This window comes from Falco punctatus (assembly GCF_963210335.1).
Source record: "Falco punctatus genome assembly, chromosome: 7".
NCBI lineage: Eukaryota > Metazoa > Chordata > Aves > Falconiformes > Falconidae > Falco > Falco punctatus.
In genome coordinates this window covers 48,079,168-48,101,446 of record NC_137587.1, presented here as the reverse complement: position 1 = coordinate 48,101,446, position 22,279 = coordinate 48,079,168, and positions in this window count along the sequence as shown.

Sequence of the window (22,279 nt, the reverse complement as noted above, 5' to 3'; positions counted from 1 at the left end):
GCAATGGGCTCGGGGAGGCAGAGGTGTTTACAGCAGCTGTTCTTGGGGGACACAGCAATGCCTATGTTGTAAAGAGCATCCCCAGCTCTGATGCAGCTGTAGTGTGGGGACCTGAACAACCCCCGCAGATATGAGATTAAGCTGTCACCTGATTAGTTTTTCATGAAAATGGCAAAAAAAAGAAATCAGCAACTCTTTTATTCTCCTGAGTTGGTTTACCAAAAGAACATTTTTCTTGACTTTGGTGCTGAGCTGCTGTCATAACCTTCCCCAGAACTGTTTATTTCCAGCAGTGAATAATAAACCTGCAAGACCCAGTCACCTTGTACTAAAAGTCAGAAACTAAGAAATTCTTAGTGATGCTGGGAAAGAACATTTTGGACCTGGTACCACAGACACTTGCTGCTGCATCGACACCAAACTTGTGCTGGGGGGGTGTGTGTGTGCGGAATTGCCAAAGCAGGCCAAAGCCTGGCCAGGAGATGGCAGCTGCAGTTCTCAGCCCAGAGGTCCGTGCAGGGGGTGCATGTAATGTAATGATATGGGTGATGAATTGTTGGTCATAAGGAGGTGGCCTGAGAAAGGAGGGTTTGAGGGACAGCTGTGCCTCAATGGCAGTCACATCCCAAATCTTCTGTACGCTGACTCTGCTGGGGCTGCATCCCCCCTGTGGATTTATGGATGCTGTCCCTGGAGAGGGGATGCCTGCGGTTCCCCATCGCCTCATAACCCCAGTGTGAGATTGACTGCACCTGATGCAGCGTGACCTACTGTTTGGCATTTCTGGTCTGGCTGGGAAAGCTCGTTTGCTCACTGCTATTTGGGTCAGTGGCAAACATAATTACTCTTACTGATTAGTTAGGAACTGCACACACAGCTATTGTACCTCAGACCAGTGCAGTTAATATTGCTATCCATCTCCCCCGAGCCACACGCCTGGTGGACTGTGACCTCGGAGAGGCAAAACCTGCACATCTAGAAATACATAACAAAGTCCTCAGGCATCTTTGTGATAATGCTGCTATTTGCTAACCACGATGGCGAGTGTGTTGTGTTATTTATAAAAGAGGAAGGAAGCATCACTGAACAGAGCACCCATCCTCCTGCCGAGAGCCAGGACCCACCGCAGCATTGCCCAGGTTCGCAGACAACGCTGAAACCAGCCTGGCGCATCGAGCAGGCCACCCAGCAGCAGGAGCGCTGTGTCCCTGTCCCAAGGACCTGAGAAAAACATTCCCCCATGCTTAACCTGTCCAGCTCCTCTGCAGTTTACACGGTAACATCTGCAGATGCTCAGAGCAGACTTCTTATACGTTCATAATGTTCATAAACATTTTGGGTATTCACCATGGGAATGGCAGCCAGTCCCCAGCTGCCTGTAGTTACTCATGAGGCATTTCACATCACCCACCGGGTAGCCTGTATGTGAGACATAACCCGTATCTGGAAATGACTAGTTATATTGTGAAGCATACTCAGCCTAGCCACTTTCTCTGATCCTTTTGTCTTGAATTATCTGCCTTGTACAGACAAAAAAAGTGTACATATGCAAATGTTTAAACTCCCTAAACTATAACCCTATTGTATCACCAGCTTGGTAGTTTTAAATCTATATATCCACCTAAAGACTAACCCATTTTCAAGATTAAAGAGGAAAACAAAAATAACTCAGTACCTTCCAGCTCAGAGAAAAATATATTATTCACTACATTAATCTAAATCTAGGTCACTTACTAAATACACATACTATTAAGGAAGACAAATTAAAATTTTCTCTTAATAATAGCTACTATTTCAGAAACTTGGTTTTATGCTATAAAGCTGATTTGCAAAAATGTCAGTACTGTCAGCCAACACCAACGCATTGCTAAGAGTTAAGCCTCTCACTGTCCTTTTAAGAAGGATGGAATGAGAGGAAAAGCCTGTGCCCGGTACCGTGAGGCTCTACCAGAGATGCAACAGAGGTAGAGCCCTTCAGAGCCCCCAGCACTGCTGGTGCCACGTTGATGAGGCTGCTAATGAAACGGGTCTGTGTGGAGGAGGCGGTGAGAAGCTGGCCAGCCACCCTCTCATTGTTACCTTGGATGAGAGCACCACGCTCCTCCTGCCCAAGGGGCTGTGGTAGAGCTGGGGGAAGAGGTGACAGACGGGAGTGCAGCATCCCCTGGGTGACTGAGGGTGTCCAAGGGGTGCATGGCCATGGGTCAAAGCTGGGGTAGTGTTATTTTCCGGGAAACGGACTGCTAAATGCAGCTCACTGCTACGCCAAGCCTCAGCATAACACAAACTGTGTCTGCCCCAGCAAGCTCCCAGCATCTGAGCTACATACCAACAGAGGCACAGGGTGGACTTGACATTAAGTCTTCCAGTGCTTATTTTTTCAAGATATTCTCTGAATGGTGTACACATTCAGGTCTATGAAATGGTCTAGGGCTGCAGGGACCAGAAGGAGTGACAACCAGATGGAGGGGGAGCAAAGCAGATGCACTTTTCTCTCCACTCATGGAAAACATCTTTTCTCATGAGGGGCAAAATCTGTGCCTGCCTAGTACCTCTGAGCATCTCCCTGCCTGGGCCAAACAGCTGCCCGGCCAAGTCACTTGAACATGCATGAAGAAACAGTTCAACATGCATAAAGCACGAAAGGAGAAGCAAAACCCAAATCAGGCACTCTACTGGCATCCAAGAATCCTCCTCCTTGGTTTTCTTTAATGAATTTGAAACATTGTGCTGCAAATCTTAATTAAATTCACATTTTCCAATATTCAGGTGCGTTACCAGAAAATGTTCAGCTAGGTCCTTCCACAGGAGCACAAAGAAGCTTTCTAAGTTTTTAGGACTTTGTCTTCCTATTTTCATTCTTAAAAGGTACTTTATGTTCTTCATTCTTTCAGATCTAGACTCCAGGCACTCAGGTTTTGCAACTTGCACATTTTTTTTTCCATCGTAACCAATGTAGTCTTTAAAAAAAATAGCTATAATTCAAAAGTTTCTGTTTTTCACTCAAACCTTGTTTTTCTCAGCTGTCTCCTGGGTTGGCTATACTTTTAATGCAAATTTTCTGTGATTATGCAAAAAGATCTAATTAGATTGATTGATATTGTCATATCAACAAAACCCAGACCTACTTTCAAATCCCTATGAAATAAGTGTACCAGCAGTATTATCATTTCAAGCTTTTTCTTTGGGGACTCTGTTTTGCATTTATCATTGTTTCGGAAACAGTGGTTGCTCCTCACACCACCTTGCTTAGAGATCATATTTCTTTAATCAGAGCTTTCATTTGTGGTGCTAATAATTTCAGAATTTTCCAGATGGCTTCGATGCTGCCAAAGTAAGGGGAGTGGTGCTGGGCCATTGTGCCTGCACAGAGAGCAGCAATAACTGCACCACTATGAGACACAGGGCCAGAGATGAGCGTATCCCAAATTTTCCTTGAAAATATGAATTCTGGGGGTTACATGTTGAGATCAGTCCTGGTTCCCGGAGAAATAGGAGCTAGCTGGTCCCAAGGTCAGATCAGTGTAGCTCAGAGCTTGAAAATTAAGTTTTTCTTGGGTGGAAGAAGCAGGGAGCACCAGTCTTTAAATACAAGCTCATGTGGGTCTGGTACATCCCACACATGTGACAAGCCATCAAGATGGAAGGGGAAATTTTCTTCCCCAGCACTGTGAGTCTGGCAGACCTCAGGTCCCTGGTTTGGGCATCAGCAGTGCCTGAGCCCTTCACACACCCTGCTGCAGCCCCCAGCCCCTTCCCAGGCAGACCTTAGCATCATCTGCATAAGGCAGCCAGCCCACACTTGGCTGCTTTTGGCCACTCAGTATGTAGCCAGAGAGGCTGTACGGGCAGGAAAGGTGCACAAAGCCAGGCAGGGAGCACAGCACCCATCAGTAAACCCCCTGCTCCCCCTGCAGGAGTGCATACAGACACCGCCAAGGTGTCCGACACTGCTTCTCACGAACACTGAAACTCTCACTCTCCAAAAAAAAATCCTGTTGCTACTGTAAGTCTATTCTACGTGCACCCAAATCCAGAGGAGTGGAAGAGCAGCCTGAAAAGGAGGGGACCTGCGAAGGCAAATCCCAGGTCTCACACAATGATGCTCTTACCCAAGAAAGAGCATCACCGAGGGTGTGGAGGTCAGTCCTGCAGCTGCCCAGCAGCTCTGCCTCCCTCTCCCAAGCCCTGAGCGAGGGTCTGCACCTGCCAGCAGCCAGCACAGCCTTTGTGACAAAGTTATGTGACACAGGATTTGGCAAGGGGTTGAGATTTTGACTGCAGCTTAGTAAGAGCTGTACGAACGAGCAGCATCCCAGCGGGGAGAAGCAATGCTCTGCAGCATCTGCCACATTCAGCCACGCAAAGTGCATGGCAACAGCCTCATCTGCCCCTCGTCCTCTCCCTCCCTGCTCTCCCACAAGGTGGACGGCGAGCTCAGCTGCGGGGTAACCTGGGAGTCGCTGAAGGAGGAACATCTCCCTACAAAATCCCACCTGGTTAAATTTTTGGTGAAAGTTAAGAGAAGCGCAGTAAGCTCTGCAGGTTTTCAAAGCAATACAACCCTGCTGTGAAAGCGGCTGGTAGCGCGTGTGAGCTGCAGACCCCGGCTCCACAGGACTCCCCAGGAGTGCGGGGACGGGAGCGTGGGCATCGGGGGCTGCCCGGGCCCTGCGCTGCACCGGGATTTCCTCAGCTGCAGGAACGGGTCCTCCAAGGATTTCACACAGCTAATTAGTGGCTGCACAGGTATTAAGCAGCTCAGAATACGGAGTGTTTTGAACTCAGTTTGCTCCACACCACTGAGCTTGAAGGGGGAAAGCAATCAGTGTCATTTTTACAGCGGGAGACCTGTACCTTTTACAAGTGGGAACCAGCAGCTTCGGAGGAGACTGGTTAAGCCCAACCTATCACTTGGAGATCGACGGTACGGTAATGCTTTTTTTAAGGGACAGGAGAATGCAACCGGACAGTGACAGATATGGGAAAAGGCTGTCCTGCATCTTGTTGCGCTTAGTTCAGAGCTGCACGGTGGTACACTCTGCAACAGGATGGACTTCAGGGCTGACACTCTAAAATCCCCACTGCCCGTGGGAGAAACATGCTGGACAAACAAAGAAATTCATCCCACCCACCTGCAAATAGCCCCCTCACTTTGCTGGAGGCCTGTGAGTTCCCCACAGACCCTCCCAAGACACAGCAGTTGTCTCCTCCAGTCACTGCCAGTGCATTTTGGTGTTCCCCAGTTTCACACCAGGAACATGTATGGAGGGAAATGGCCACATTTCAGCCTCGAGCTTAATTCAGTGGCGATGGTACCAGCTTCCTGCTCTCCAAACTGCAAAATGCAGCCTTTGCTTGGGACCCGATGTTGTGGTCATTGGCACTGCACTGCGAAGAGGGGCAGGGACAGCAGATGACTTAATTTTACCGGCGGTTCCATGCTGATGAGAGCAGCAGAGCTGGCTGCTATCCTCAGCCCTATCACCAACACCGCAGGAGAGCCCGGAGGCATTGCTACCATCTCTGTACTGTCTCTTCCCTCTCTGCAAAAGAAGGGAGAGACATGCTAATATTGACATAGCTTTTCAGGCAGGCTTGGAAACCCGCGGATAGAAAGTGATTAAGTTAGCATTGTTATTAATAGATTTCCCTGCTAATTCACATAAGTGGAAAGATTACTAAGAAACAGAGTGAGTGTAATGCTTTGCAATTACCCTGCAAGTAAAGGCACATGATAGCCGGAAAAAATCTGCTTAAACACTAAGCATGCTTAGTAAGCCAGCTCACAGGAGGGTACCCACCGCTGCAACTCAACAGTTTCTCTTCACCTAATTCTTGTATTTTGCCATATCAGGAATATGTATGGAGGTAAATATTTGTGCCTGACAATAGCAAGAAGTGCCCAGATCAAAGAGTGCAAAATAAATTCTTTCTCCTCTGCTTTGCTCAAAGGTGTTAGACCTGGGGAGGCATGGGGATGCATGTGGTGCCCGTGGGGTCTCCAGGGCAGAGGAGGGGAGGGACTGGCCGGTACTGACAAATGACCACTGGAGGTTAAGTGAGAAAGCTCTAATTTCCAGTGAGAATATGAAACACAGAAGCCTAAAGAAATGAGAAGAATAAAATATTACCTAGCTTGGAAAGCTGCTAGCCACCCATCTGAGGAAATAAGGAGAATAAAGATAAATATACTGCAAAAGGAAAAACATCAAGCCTTTAGAGAGCTGATATTTTTGCAGTACGAAGCAGGGCAAAAAGCTCAAGAAAAGTGTCTCTAGTCTTTTTAAGTCCTGCAAGCCTCTTTAAAGCCATGTTTCATAGTAGTTCTTATTATTTCTTCAGATACTAGTATTTTACCCCATTTCTGCTTTCCCAGTACTGAAGATCATCCAACTCTTCCTCTGTTAGAACGATGCCTCCCAGCTCATCGTTACCAACACATTCCCTTGGCATATTTCTGGTTGTTGCACCAGCATTGCTAAAGACAATATTAAATAAAATTGGTCCTCACTTTTGTCTTTCAGAAAATCCTCTGGAAGCCTACAGCTTCCACTAACACCGTTGTTTTTAATCTCTCCTCTAGGCAGTTATTCATCTCCTTGGTCATATTATGGCTTTTCATTATTAGCTATCCTCTCCTATTTAAGCAGTAATATCCCATCTGGTACAGCGGCAACATTTTTTTTCCCCTAGTCCCTATGTTTAACATAAACCATCCTTATTGAACAGAGAGGTGATGCATGTACTTCGTTTTGGCCAGTGTGCAAGTAACTTGTAAATTCTGTTCATCCTCTCCACTTATTCCTTTATTTCTTTTTACTTCTATGAACTTTTTATTTATATGAACATTTAGTGTTTAATATCCCTTATGAGACATGGCTGAGCCTGTCTTGAGGCACTCATCATTTCTCTCTCTGTTTCCTGACCTAGGAGCTGCTGGATTTGATAGCTGGTTCTTTTCTTCATTCATTGAAGACTTATCCTTAATCCCTTTCTGAGGCGGACTTGCATTTTTTTACCTTGAGACCCAATTTTGATTAGTTTTGGCACTGTGGACTCAAACAAATCGGAGTTTTATCCATATTTAACTACCCGAGTTCTTCCGACCACGTAATTTTACTAACAAACTCCCTGGGGTCTCAGTTTGTCCCTTTAAGATTTAAAGCTTGCTTGAGAGCTCGGTCTCTTCATTAGCAGCACAGCTCCAGCCTTTTTAATTCTTTCAAACACTGTAATTTGAACTGAAGTGACTTGCAAGTGTTCAGGTCAGGGCTTTTTCTCAAAAAAGACACCCATTCTTTACAATGTTCTCCCTGCTTACACAAACACTCAAAATACCATTATCTCCTATTGATCAACTGACTGCCAGGTAAATAAATCATTTGACTCTATGCTCTGAAGTATTATTGACTTGCCATTATTGCTGCAACTTTTTTGTCTTATTTATGCCTGGGAAGATAAAGTCTCTTCTACTGATTTTATTCTCATTTACCCGTATGAAGGCAATAAATGGGCATATTTCCACCTGCCTCCATACCCTCCCCACAGGCCAAGATCAGGTTCCTCTGTTATGCCAAAGAATCATTTTATCCGCTTTTATTTCTTTTTTTTTAATCTTGTCATCCAATGACTCACCCTCTTTTCCGTAGCTGTTGCTGTTTGTTATTATTGCTTGATTATCTGGTCTCTGGACCATGAAATCAGAGCGATATAATACCAATAAGAAATATCACAAGAGGGAATGTCAAAAAATAAAATACTTAATGCTCCTTAAATATTTTTATAATAGTATTCTACATGGAAGGAGCAGAGGCTGTTGGCAATGCTCCTTTGAATTAATGATGCTTAAATATACCAAATTTTGCTTTGATCTTATTAATTCCTATCAGAAATGAAGCACGGCTTTCACTCTGGGTTGGTTTTTTTTTTCTTTCCTGAAAAAGATCAAAATATATCTTGTGTCTGGTAATTAAACAGTTTGTTTCTAAAGTCCATGAAGTTTAATATTCCACTTGAAATACAAGAATAGGAAGCCTATTAATTGGAAATATATTAACCGTGCTTTATGCTGAGCTTAAATATTTTGCAGTGATACATTAAACTGATTTTGACTTATTTAAAGGTTTCTGAAAAGTGAAAAGGCAGAACAATGCTGTTCCTGGAAGAGAGGTGACGTGCAGTTCAGAGCTTCCATCAAAACAGTCCATAGGACATGTTTCTGAATTTTTTTTAAAAACCCAACAAAACAGAAAATAGAGCATTGCAATGCAGCTCTCCTTGTGTGGTATTTATGTGTGCTTTAATTGCATACCAAATGCTTTGTACAGCTAGAGATACTGTGTTATGGAAATGCTTTCACTGAAAGTCCCACATGGAAACAAGCCTTTCACCTGTGCAGGTTTTCCCAGGTGGCAGCTGTGCACCGGCTCAGCCTCAGACCTCAGAGCTGCTGCTTTTGTTGCACTTTCTTTTTAGAAAATAACAAGTTGAGCCCTTTGTAGATAGTTAGAACATAAAATTGAAGAATATTAGTTTACCTTACAGGCTCAAAGCCGGAAGGGAGCATTGGGTAATTTATTCCTACTCCCTTTACAGCAATATTCAGGGGCTGTATTTTTTCTTTTTTCTGGAGCCTTTTGATAAGCTGGGCTAAAGCACACTTGCTAAAAGTGTAACCACGCCTGATGTGAATACAGCAGGAGATGGAACATCTACTAAGTTTATTGGTGGTTTGTCCCAGCAGCTCGTTCAGCCACAGTAGGGCAATTAGCAACCAAAACACCATGTTTGCCCGGAGATCCTTTACCTGCCGTGATCACTTTGGGGGATGGGAAGATGCTCTGTGCTTTGCACAGCCAGTCCTCTAAGCAGCTTTTCTCAGATGGCAACGGCCCAGCAGCAGCACCTACAAGGAGCTAAGATTCTTTCTCAGAGGAGCTTGCATTACTTTGCAGGAAAACAAACGTTATGCCTCCTGCTGTTCTCCTGATGTAGCAGGCAGGAGTGTTCCCCTGGGGTACCAGACCTGCCCAGTTCCTGTTGCTCATCCTTACGCTCCTGCGCTGAACGCTGCTGGCCAGCCCCACTCTACCAGGAAATGAGTCCGGCAGCTCCAGCTGCTATGAGCGGGTCCTTCCCAATTCCAGCAAGCAGCTCGGCCTGCATCGTTGCCGGAATGGCTTTGCATCTGTCATCTGACATGCTCAACAACACACATTTATTCTTTAATAAAGTTCAGCAAAAAAACGGTATTTGCTTTCTGTTTTGGTGTTTCATCTCACTGCTGACTTTTATGGAGTTCTCATAAAGCTTAAAAGCTCATCTTGTAGTGTAATCAAGCTAAAAAGTCATGTTATCACAACAATGTGATTGCTTATGCAATATGTTAGAGGCGTTTTAAAAAAAACATATGTTCAGTCTGCTATAGAAGAGCAACAGGATGCTGTAAAGTTGATGCCTGTTGTTAAATCTGTCATAAACTATAATTTTTTATTTAACTCCAAGTAAAACTCAGCTGACAAAAATACTTTATGGTTGCCTATTAATGTGAATAGGAGCTGTGCATCATCACTAACGCAGGAAACAAATCATGTGGGCCAGCTGTTTAATAAGAAATATCTTTTGTACTGTATTTATCTTTGCCATCTAGCCCAACAGCTTTATCTTGTGTAAAGGTTCTTCCCTTGCCTTGTTTGTACTGAATATTTGATGTCACTGCTAAATGCATTAATTTCTGCTGAAAAGATAAGAAATATTTCCCTAAGTTTATTGGGGTGTCAGAATACAAACAAAATGGCTGTAATTTATGCACGAAGCCCACTGAGACAAGTTTAGCACAACCTCCCAAGAAGGACCAGCCCTCCCTTTCCTGGGAAGCCCAGGGAGAGAGTCTCCACAGCTCAAGCCAGAAGGCATCAAACCTCCCGTCCACTGCTCTCTTCCCAGGCACGTGGGTCCCCCCAAGACCGCTCCATCTGCTGCCGATGAGCCACCACAGAAAGCAGATTGATTTTAACATCAGACTCCGCTTTGCCTAATTACGGCAAGAGTTGTTTTGCAGAGGTGAAAACATCTCAACTGAATCCACCCTTTCCTCTCCCCAACTCCTCCCACTAAAGCGGGCGACCCACGCAGCCGTCACACAGGTGATGTCCGTTCAGGCTGTCAGCACGTGCTGAGGGGAATATAAGACTGCATAAGTTGTCATGCCCCTGTAACACTTCGGCCAGTGAAATATTTCCAGATCACTAATCTCCCTACCCAAACAAGAACACAGCATCAAAGCCAAAGAACAGGCTATCGGCAAGACAACCACAACACAGTTGGGCAATAACACACATGAGTGACATCAGCTACCTGGATGCTTGTTCTCTTCTTCAACCCTCTCGTGGGCCACATCCACACTAATTAATTAAATGGGGCCAGAGGGATCCAAACCCATAAGTTTTCCCTTGTGCCCAGGATGTGTTGTTTTTCTCCCTTCTATAAAAATTTTCAGAAATGAGCGGTAAGTCTTTCATCTGGAGTTTAGGGTTCAACTCACCTCTGCAAGCTGTCATTTCATTCGCTTTGAAGAAAAATTTCTTCTGACATGAAACCTCCTTATCTGTGTAGATTATTTCTATTTCTACAACCAATTATTCAAAAGATAATAAGTGTGGAAGATACAACAACTAAATATCAGGAGACAATCTCTTAACAATTGGGTGTTTGAAGGCACAATATTCAACGTAGGAAAACTAGTGACTTGCGTAGCTGGTCATGTCAGCTGCTGTCAGAAATAGCTACAAGAGGGAGCTCAACACACCCCGAGCAGGCAGGAAGAGGAGCAGCCACCGGGCAGGATCCTGAGTGGCTCCTCCGAGCTTTCTCCAAACCAGAAAGAAATGCAGGGTACAATCACTGCCTGGCCCTTGGCATTGGAACATTTGTCTTGGTTGAAAGATACTTCAAATGAACAGAGACACTTAATTTAAAGTCTGAAGAAAGAAAAAAACCCACCAGACTTAATGTGTGAAACCATCAATTATATCAGATATATTGGATAATGGGCCTTGAGAGCAAGCTGCAAGAAACAAGGAAATTCTTGCTCAGGGTCATTAGACTCAGTGCCTACATACGTGCATGCTCACATGTATAGGTATATAGTGATATACAAATGCACTTACAGCAGAGGAAGGGCTGTATTTTCAAATTACTATGTTTTGCAAGAACATAAAAGTAAATTCTTACATTGGCGATAGCAGAAACGCATTTTCAAAATGAAGAGGACACAGATGTGCACCCTGGGGCATGTGCTAACCCAACCTTCCCACCCAAATGCCCGTTTGAAGCATTGGTGTTGCCACCACCCCAGGGCAGCAAAGAACAAACCCTCCCAGAGTATTTCTGATGAAAATAAGAGGGGACTCAGCAGGACACTGCATGCTGAAACCCCCACTGTAAAGTCATGGTGATGCTTTAACTGAAACACCCGACGACGGCAGCTCTTTGAGAAGCCTGTGCAGAAGTGTCCTTAGGAAAGGAGACAAGAAGAACACAGACTCTCTGTGCCACCCAGCAGTAAAACAACCTGGAAATGGGAATGGAAATCATTTTATTATGCAGCTCATTTTGCCACAACACTCAACTTGATGCATGATGCAATTGATGACTCACAGGTACGTTGTGCTGCGAGAAGAGGACTCAGGCGTGAAGCTGTGGTGGTGGCATGCAGAGGGAAAGAGAGGGGCAGCATCCGCAAAGCCTGTTTCAGAGCAGAAGGAGGTGAGAGAAGGACAGGCTGTGCAGGAGCAGATGCTGGGGATGGAGGGGGATGCTCCACCAGTTATCTTTACAGATTCCCTTTGCCTGCTGTAAGCAGACAAATTATTTTTTTTGCAGCATTGAGTAGCACAAGGATTTCTTCTTCCTTGCCTGCACTCTCCTTTCTCACCCATTAGCATCCTGGATATGAGCTGTGCGGGTTCCTGCAGGGCCCTGAAGACCCACTAAATCCTCTGCCTGAGGCTCTGCACATATGCAGCAGGAAAGAGGAGCACGAGGGTCAAGCTGAAGGCACTTGTGCTCACATAGCCTGTTTCTGACTTTCAGGCCCTCCCTTGCCACGGTTCCTCAGAAATTTTGAGCTGAGGTCACAGCAAAGCCGACGGCTGTGGAGGGACTGAGCGGCGCTGTGCCTGCCAGAGCTGCTTTTACCAGAGGCACAGCAGGGAGCATGTAGCTGGAAGATGCTGGTGGAGCGGTGGGTGAGGTCTCTGTTGTCTGCTGAGCAGAGGATACCAGAAACGTGCCCTGGGGCATGCGGGGGCTGCTTGCCACTGATGGGAGGTGAAAGGGGAGCCGATACCTACACTCAGCTGTCAGAAACTGCTAGGCTCAAAGAAGTCAAGCTGGCAGCTTCCATCTCTCCTCAGAGATTCTGAAAAGGTCGTTGCACATTACTTGCTCTGTCCTCTTCCATGCAATGGGGGAACATCAGATTTTGTCATGTAAATGCAACTGTGAATTTTGCTAGCAAAAACTGATGGGTTTCTGAAGTGGAAGCAGCCTAGACAAGCACTGGGAGGACAGCTGAGCACCTCTCCTCCCAGTACTTGGCTGGCTCAGTACTCAAGCATGTGCAGTTTCTCTGACCAGCATATAAGAAATAACCAGAGGTTAACCCATAACCAGAGGTTAACCCAGAAATAAACCAGAGGCTAAAAGGAGTGGCTGACTCTCGACCTCAAGGCCTGATCTTTCAGCTCAAACTGTGTAATTTGAATACAATGTTCATTTATTATCCTTCATGATATGATGCATAATGTTGTACCAAAGTGTCTTCAGCAGGCTGTAACAGAGAAAAGCAGATGGAAGCCAGAAATGTGCTAATTAAGCTCGATAATAGAACTGTTAATTAAAAAACCCTGAAGAGGAAAGGACATTCTGTAATATCCTGGTGCTCTCAAGTGATGCAAACATGTCCAGCTGGAAAAAGCAGTCTTGTTAAGAAACAGTCGGGCAGGAATCGCAGGGATGGACTTTGTCCCAATCTCTGACCCCAAAGCCCTCCCCAGGGAGGGAGCAGGGCATGAGGCAGGGCCCATCCCAGGGAGTCGAAGCAGCTGTGCATTAGGAACAGCTTCGGGAAGGAAAGCCATTGTCACGGCTCAGCCTCATCCCTGCATCTCCTTCCTCCCCGCTGGCCACCAGTGCCATCCCACTGTGCTACAGCCTGGAAACTGCTCCAAGGGCTGTGCTTTGGGGAGCTAGGGGGCTTTGGGGAGGAGGGGCATTGAGCAGCAGCATGCTCTTAACTCCACTGAATGATTCCTGCCGTTGAGGTGGTCTAGGTTCTGACTCTCGCTTCCAGGAAAAAAAAATTAAAATAAGGTTAAAGTTGAATAAACTGACAGATCATTATTGTTTCATAAATTAGACAGAAACTGTAAAGCAACAATTCTTCTGAGACACTGCTGATTGCAGAAATCTGTCACTTCTCAGGTGACTAAGCATTGCTCTTGCTGAGTATGGGACTTAAAGTTATCTGACCTAAACAGAAAGGATGGTGAGTTCAAGAGGAACTGCTGCAGTCCCCAACCAGGAGGAGCCCTCAGCTGCAAAAACACCCTGTGCAGCCTTCAGCCACTTTCCCTGAACCCAGGCAAGGTGTCTTTTGGGAGGAGACTTCAGTCAAACACAAACCAATGAGTGCAGCTGGGAGACATGGCAGTGCTGGCATGACGACAGTGTCCAATATTGCAACAGGCCCCGCAGAGGCTGGCATCATCACAGGACCTGTCTGAATGCACCAAAAAAGCCACAGACACACTCTCTTGATTCCATGCCCTGGTGTTATGGATGTAAAAAGGAGACAATACTTGTTGGGCATAAATCTACTGAGAGCACAGCTGCAGCCAGGCGTCCCTGGGCAGGTTTGGAGGCTGGAGAAGATTGATGGCATTTGCTGGACAAATTACTCAGCTCCGTGCAAGGCAACTTGGTTATCGTGCTTATTAGCTGAAGTTGAGTGCAGAGTCGTATGAGAGGCACATCAATTAGCAGGGATAAAATATATTTCAAAGATCCTCTATAATTTATCAGTCAGCTGGATTAAACCGGGGAGCAAAATTAGCTGAGTCAGCAAGTGCCTGTATTATCTCAGTGCCTCTCCAAGATGAATATCAAAACCTTTCTTGGGCTGCCTCAAAAGGAGTTCAGCTGAAACAAACTTAATGAAACCAAATTATCAACAGGAACGTACTTATCAGGATAACCCTTTAATTCTGTAAAAAGCTGCTGTGATAATTGCAGGTAATTAAAGCATGGAGCCTCGGCCAGTGGAGAGGTCCCATTTGCACAGCTGGGAAGGAGATGCTCCAGACACGCTGCTCAGATGTGAGTTCCTCTGGGTGCGGAGCAGTTGGCTCTTGAGCTCTGTCTCCACCCCAGTGGTCACTGCAGAGTTGGTGCAGGAATGAGGCAGACTTCATCTACCTGAATGTCCAGCCTGGCCTCATTTCGTGATTTAATGCTACACTGGCAATGAGAAAAAACACACTTTTCCAATAGGAAAGTGATGGGGTAGATGCTGCAGAAGCTAGCGTGCCTAGCTACCTAGATGCCCAGATGTGGCGGGATTTCAAGCTTTATAACCTACTTTTTCTGTGTTTTCTCTTCCCTTTCTGCTGTATCTGTCTTCGAGTCACATCAGTGCACAAGAAGCTCCTTAGCTTAACAGAGGACATAGCAGCATAGACAGAGGCCGTGTTCTTGCTGCCCTTCCTCTGCCTGAGCTCTACTCCCGCAGCTGCTCAGCATCACTGTCCTGGTCACTCCATCTCCCATCCCATTCTGCTCTTGCAGGTCAGAGACTGGAGTCACTGAAGTGTTCAGAATACCATGTCCAGCCCTCCCGTCTTCACCCCCCTGCCTATATCCCTCTCTCACCCCGACTTAGCATCGGAGGTGCTTCATGAGTCTCTCAGGAACATGCAGTGTGTTACGTAGTGTGGGAAAAACACTTTAATGACAGTGTCCGAAGGAACACAGATAACACAAACCATACAACTTCCTTCAATTAATTCTCATATAACTTTTAAGAAAGTATCCAATCTTGATTGTATTAATTTCCAGTGATGGACAGTCCATTACAACTCTTGTTAGGATGTTGCAGTACTTCATTACCTCCAGTGATTTCTTGCTTCTGATTTGAACTTATCCCGTTTCAGCTTTGGCCACCAGATCTCATTAAGCATTTATCTCCTTGATGGAAACACTCTGTATTGATAGCAGTCCTACACTTATGCAGGTACCTGGTGCAGGGATCAGGTTATTTCTTAACTCTTTCTTGAACTAACCATCCTTTTCTAAGAGACGTACTCACACCCACTTTTCCTTCTGCTGGTTCTCCTCTGAGCCAGTGTCTTTCCTGACTTTCCTGATGTCAAAGCTGGACATCACCTGCCAATAACAACACTGCTTAGCACAAGGTAGTATAACTTCCATCCACTTGCTTCTCAGATGCTTTGTTATTTTGTAGAAGAATATACTCACTATGTTCCGGTTCTAGTAAACAGAAGATTTCTCCTTAGTGAGAACTGATTTGCAGAGATCATCTATGAAAGTCATCCTCAGAGAAGCTGTTCACGTAGCTTGAGTACATCCTTGTTGCTAATGAATCCCGTCTATGCTGTCCCACAGCAGCTCATATAGGCTGCCAGCCATGGTGGCTGTCACCATGTCCACATGGGCATCAGCTGTCTTTCAAAAGCCATACCATTTCATTTGCAGCAGTGGCCTTCAGAATTGCCTCAAGGCTTTTGCTGGTGACATTAATACAAAAAGCGAGACGTTAGAAGTGAGATGTTAGAAGGCTTTAGGGGAAAAAAGTTGGGTAAGTTATAAGTTAGGTGGAACTCAACAACTCCCCCACCCCCGCAAAAAAAAAAAAAAAAAAAAAAAGAAAAAAAAAAGAGAAGGAATTTAGGATAGGTCCTGAAAACAATGGTAAAAAAAGTGCTTTAAAAACCACTGTAAGGCCTTACCTGTCTCTCTCCTGGTTGAAGAATTTGTCATGGGACACTTTCATAAATGCATAAAAGCAGGAAGCTTTTATGATCCCACCAGATACCATGTTCCAGCCCCACCATGGGAAGGGGTCCTTCCCAGCAGAGAATGATGCAGCCAGTCCTTTAAGGAACATAAGGACAAACCAAGTTCCCATCCACTGAACCATAACAGACTGAGACTCCTGCTGCTGGCCCTCAACCACACCAAGGGTCTGGGTAGCATTACATTTCCCAGGGAAGCACATTTTGCAATAAGTAGAGGAGGTCTTGATACCAGAACTGTGTCAAGATGGCCAACATAATCACAGCTACCAGCAGCCCTTGCTTTATCTTGACTAAGACATGCAGAGCCAGAGGAGTAGATGAATAGATATATAGCAGTCTTCCTACCCATTAAAACCAGGAAAAGTGTCAACAGAGACTTGTGGAACGTTTCCTGGGCCAAATCCAACATTTCTTGTTGGTTTTCAAAGCAAGCTGCTTCACTTAGCTCGTCTTCCATATTTAGAAAAATTTCTATGGGGATGCTAGATGAAAACTTCTACCGTCATGCAGCACACAGTTGAACTTGATGAAAATTCGGTCAGTGTTACTCAATCACTAACAGCTAGACACAAGTGTACCACCAGTTCCACCTACTTCAGACCACACAGTGTCCTTCACATGCAAAATAAAATTATCTTCTCTCCATGAGCTTTAGGAGAAGCTTTTGGACCATACCCCCATGTAGGAGTATCTTCTGAAGTTCTGCCAGGGCTCTACCAGCTTGCCTTCCACACTGCAGATTGAGTTTTACTCTTCCTCTTTTTTTTTTTCCTTTCCTTTTGTTGCAAACCATACTCTAGATGTTTTTGCCTGCTGATCATGCTCTGCTGCTCAGAGGCATGCCCTCCCCCAGAAGGTGTTCTTTGGGTGGCATGACTTGACTTCCATTAGGTCAACAGATGCATTTACCTGTGGCTCTGTGGATGCAAAGCATGCGAAACAGCTTTAGAAGAGACCACTGGCATGAGATTCACTAAACGGAGAAAATCCAGACTGATCAGGAGCGAAACCCCCAGATGACGCGATGTACTGAACAACCACCCAGACAAAGCGAGGCCGCTGTGATGGGTGCCTGCCATGAAGTCCACTGCCTCCACCAGGCAGCGTGAAGGAGCCCAGATGATGCCAAGGATACTCTGTCTCACAAATTCACAGCCAGACACCAGGCAGGACACTCATGATGTGCCCTCTGGGATATCAGAGCGTAAGAACAACCCAACCTCTACCAGTAGGGCACAGGTACGCCCACAATGTACGTGTAGACATAGGCTGGCAGCAGAAGACAGAAAAAAACCCTGCACCCCCCTATGCTCTCTTCCCTCTATCAGTGTCTCCGTGAGCATCAATGCTGCCTGCTTAGCCAGATCTCCATGGCAACCGTCCAGGCTCAAATTAGCTAATGGCAGAGATAAGCTGGAGAATACTTAGGAAATTCTTATCAAATCATTACTGCTATTCCAGTTTGCTTCATTTCACAGTGTAAAAATGTCTTCCTGCTTGTGCAGAAATTACATGAGAACGCATTGCAAAGTGTTTGGTTTTGTGGCTTGGCTGATTTCCCCATAACAAACCTGAATGAATTATAAAAAATACAGAGTGCTTACAAGCACGAGAAACTGAAGTTTTATTTAGGTCATTACAAAAAGCCTCTATTAACTCACCTTGAGAAGAGTGCATATTAAAATGAAAGTATGTCTCTTCCTTAACTGCCTGTATCTACTCACTAAACTGGCTGTTTTTCATGCCACATACTATTATAAGTGCAATAAGTTGTGTAAAATGTTTCTTATTGCTTGTTGTTTGTCCTGTAGTTCCTAGAAAAGCAGACTCCAGCATGCATGTTAACATGCAGTGTGGCTTTTGGGCTTGCAGCTTACATGGAGACAGAGGCTCATGCTCACTGCCAGATGTTAGCTCCTGACCCTGCGATCATCTCCTGGCTGGGCAGACTCTTTTTGACCCCCAGGATCAGAGGACCTGTGCTTTGCCACATTACCTTGCAAGTACAAAGCTGTTGGAACTCTTCTGGTGCTATCTTCCTTTTTCCAAATATTGCTACTTGCAGCATCCAAACCATAGTTTTCCTTCATATCTCCTTTGCTTGATGGGTAATTGCACCCTCCCAATGGCTGGTGACCTTCCCTGGAAGCAGACGAGGTGATCACGCCTTACACTGGTGTCCTGTGCCATCCATCCATCTAAGAAGCTATCTAAGGCTTCTTCTATTACCTGTGTGAATTGAAACCCAGTGGTCCCAAAGCAGACAAATCTGAAATCAATTTTCTATTTACTGGTGCCTTGGTTAGTTTGATTTGTACTTTGCTCAGGCAATTGAAGATCAATGGTTTTTGCCACCTTTGGAAAAGTTAGTGGGAAGTGATGGTGCAGGACAGGAGCAGGCAGCACACGCCAGTGCCAGTGCCACAGCTGTGGAGGAGGATGCCTTCAGCCAGAGAGATGCCTACATGCCCGTCTTCCAAATCGACCCTCTGCAAACTCCAAAAACCCCCAAGTTATCTGAAGCAGAAGAAACTAGACATCTGTTAAAAATCTGCAGTTTTAGGAAGGGCCGCAAACTGATGCTCTGAATTCAGTGCTTTGGAAGGGGGAGGCTTGTCTAAAGCTCCCACACTGGCCAGCTGGATGCTCTGTATATGGAAGCAACATGAAAGAGGAAAAACCCATGAACCTCAAGGACTGATGGCTAGGGGATGTCACCGGAGCTTTGCTTGAGGTGACACCTGAGACGAGGCTGCCCTTGCCCTGGAGCGGTGATGCACAGGGATGTTCCCCAGGGTCCACTGCAGCTGCAGCATCTGGATTCTGTCCCACCAAAATGCCGTGAGAGCAGTAAATGGGAATGTCCTGGGCTCAGAGATAAAGCTGACAATCGCATCACGCCTGTCGCAGTTGGGCAGGGTCTTTCCACCGGGGGTGGGACAGTTCCCTGCTGCAGGGCTGGAATATTAACTCCAAGGGAGAAAAAGTACCATTGAGGTATTTTTTGCTGTCACAGCAAAAAAGAAAGAAGAAGTGCTCTGTGCTACAGCATGCTGAATAGAAAACAAGTTTTTTAAGCATGAAAGCAGTCTTTTCTATGCTCTTCACCCCTCATCCCACCCCCCCCTCCCACCCTAGTCTTTTTAATTCCGTGACATACAGACTAGAAATAAGAGGGACCCCAGGGTGGTACGCAGCCTCCTAACAACACAGCAAGCTAGACAACAATGAATTGCTTTGAGCACTTTTCTTATGAATTTTAGAGGGGGTAAAAGGGAGAACTTTTCTCTATTTAGGCTTTCTTTCAGTGCTGTCATATTCAGACTCACCTTTTCGCTCAGAAGCTTGCTCACGTCTGCTGGGATAAACCACACATGCTGAGGAACAGAAAGCGTGCCCAGGCTTAGCCACCTATGGAAAAGAAATGTTATTAAATTGTTCTCTTTCTTCTCCCTTTGTAGTCCACTGATCCTGGAAACGAAGATGACTGCTGGCTTATTGAGGCTTGTACATCCTGGGCTGTCATAAAGGAAATTGCCTTCTTGATCCGGGACGTGTGAGCCTGAGCAGATAAAAGGAGTTGGTGAGCGGTGGGTCAGAAAAGGCAATCCACTGCTGTTTACTGGGCTTCTGCAGCCTTATAAAACTTGGCTATGACTTGAAAAGAGATCCTCATTTAACGTTTAAGGTTAGCTGCAATGGATGGCTGTTCCCTTCCCCTAAGTTAGGAGAAAGAGTCATAAATATTTTACCACCAAAAAATTGCGTACCGAAGACATGACTACAGACCTGGCCTGATTTCTACAGCCCAGATGTTCCTTTTGCCATAGGTACTGCTGCACTGAGGGATTCTTGAAGAGGGGTTCTTGGGGTTTGTTCCTTACTGTATAATTTTCTTTGCTTTAAAAGAAGAAATTTATTACCCATAACTAAAAAAATAGAGAAAGCTGGAGAGGTATACATCATTTGTCCATCACATCTCTTAAAAACTCATTGTTTTTTCATTTACAGCAAATAACCTGAAAAATTATGTGAAAATAAAATCCTATCACAATAAAAATGGCTTTTTAAGGAGTTGGTAGAGACAATTTCAAACTAAGAAAAATAGAACACTGGGAAATAACTTGATATTCAAGATATCAGACAATCTTTATCAACCTGCATTACTAGATCAACTTGTCAATGGAAAATCTTGATTTAGTGTTTCTTGCAGAAGTCCTATGACTTAGTTATTGAAATTTTCCAGTAAATAAAGTTGTACATGTGGACAGATCAGCACCTTCTGTCAAAGCATTTGCTTAGGGATTTGATTTGTGAGTAGAATATCTTATGACATTTATTGTCAGATCACTGAATGACAAGTTTAAACTTCAGTTAAATATTCAGTCTTCTTTTAATATGGTACTTTCACTGTTTATGTATATCAAAGTATATTTATCATTCAAAGAATAAAGTTCAGATATGGGAAAATAAGCACAGGAAGAAGAAAGTCCAATATTGAAGAGCACTGAGTATGTTTTAGCTGTACTGCAAGCTAATTTTGAGAGTAATTACTCACTGAAATATTGTCTTTAGGAAAATTTTGTTAACTTGCAGCATATAGGGTAATTATGATTTATTATAATTTCTCTGGGTCCCCATGAATATTCCTGGTAAATGCCCAGTCAACCTCCTGGGCAAGGACATAGGACCCATCTAGAATATTTAATATGTCCCAACAGGATCACATCACATGATTCTTTTCATAAAATGCTAAACTTCATCTTAAAATGTACTACACGCTTTTTTTCCCATTTTTCCTATTGGGAACTATTCTACAATTTATTTTTCTGAATGCCATAAAGTTTCTTCTACTTCCCAGCCTAAACTTATCCATGGAAATTTTAAAATCCACTTGTCCTTGTGGCAACAGTGTCCTTCAGGACAAATATTTCCCTTCCATCCCTGGTGTCCAGTCCTCAAAGTATTTCTCCAAGGCAATCATATCCCCTTTCAGTGCCTGCTTTGCTCATTTAATTAAGCCATCCTTTTAGCCTCATATCAAGGGAGAAGCTCTTCATTTCAACTTGTTTTAGACAGAATTAATTTTCAGGGGACGCAAGTAGGACACTTAGGCTGCTGGTCCGGCTCAGAGCCTGACCTCCTCCCAGCTCAGGACCTGGGATCGTATTTTCTTCTACTCCTACGTGACTCCACAGCTTGCCAGCTCTGGTTTAGCAACGTTTGATGCCTTCTGCACCTACCCTGCAAAACAGATCCCAGCACACTGTGATATCCATCTGCTGTCATGCAAATAAGTGAGGAGGGAACAAGCTGTCCTTGCTCGCACCGAGTTCATTACTTCTAAGTGCAGATTGTGACTCTCCGAGGCTCCTTGTTTTCACTTCTAATGAAACAAGCTAAATTCCTCTCTGTTATCTGTAGAATACACGTGTATATAAAACAAAATAAGTACAAGAAGCCAGGGTGAGAGTATTTAAAATAGTAATCTCTAAGTGTTTTACTGAAGCGAGCCTATGAATAAAACCGATACCACCGCACAGGAAAAAGAAGTATTACCATCAGAAATAAACTTCACCAGCTGACAAGCTCCTAGAGGCACTGACTGAGAAAACCAGCTTCAGCACTAAGCATTAGCGCAGACACAGAGACCCCCGAAAAGGTTGCACGTGGAATTAGAGGTGTTGTTTCACCCATCAGCTTTTACAAGAGGGTTCAGAACAGTGAAGTCACTTTGAATTTCCAGTTCGTTCTGATTCCTTTTGCTGATGAAAAAGGCTTCAAGCAGTTTATTTGTCTGTCACATGCACCCTTTACCTTACAGCACATCATCAGTGAGCACACTGGTAATGTGATGTGTGTCACCTGCTCTCCTGCCCAGCCAGACAGGCTGGTGTCTCCTGAGGATGCAGGAGACAAGCAGCTCTGGCAACCATCAGCAGCCCCGTGGCACCCTCGGTCCTGCCAACAGGACATGGCTGTGTAGGAGTGACACGGACAGACAAGGTGGTTTCTCCCAAGCACACAACTTCTCTGTTCAGTGTTACTGTCATGGCAAGAACGTTCAGGGGTCCTCAAGGAAAGAAGCAGTGGAATAAGTAGCTGACTCCTTTCTTTCACCATCTTTCATCTGGAGAGCTTAGAAAGAGCTTGGAGATGTTAATTACCTTCCCCAGCCC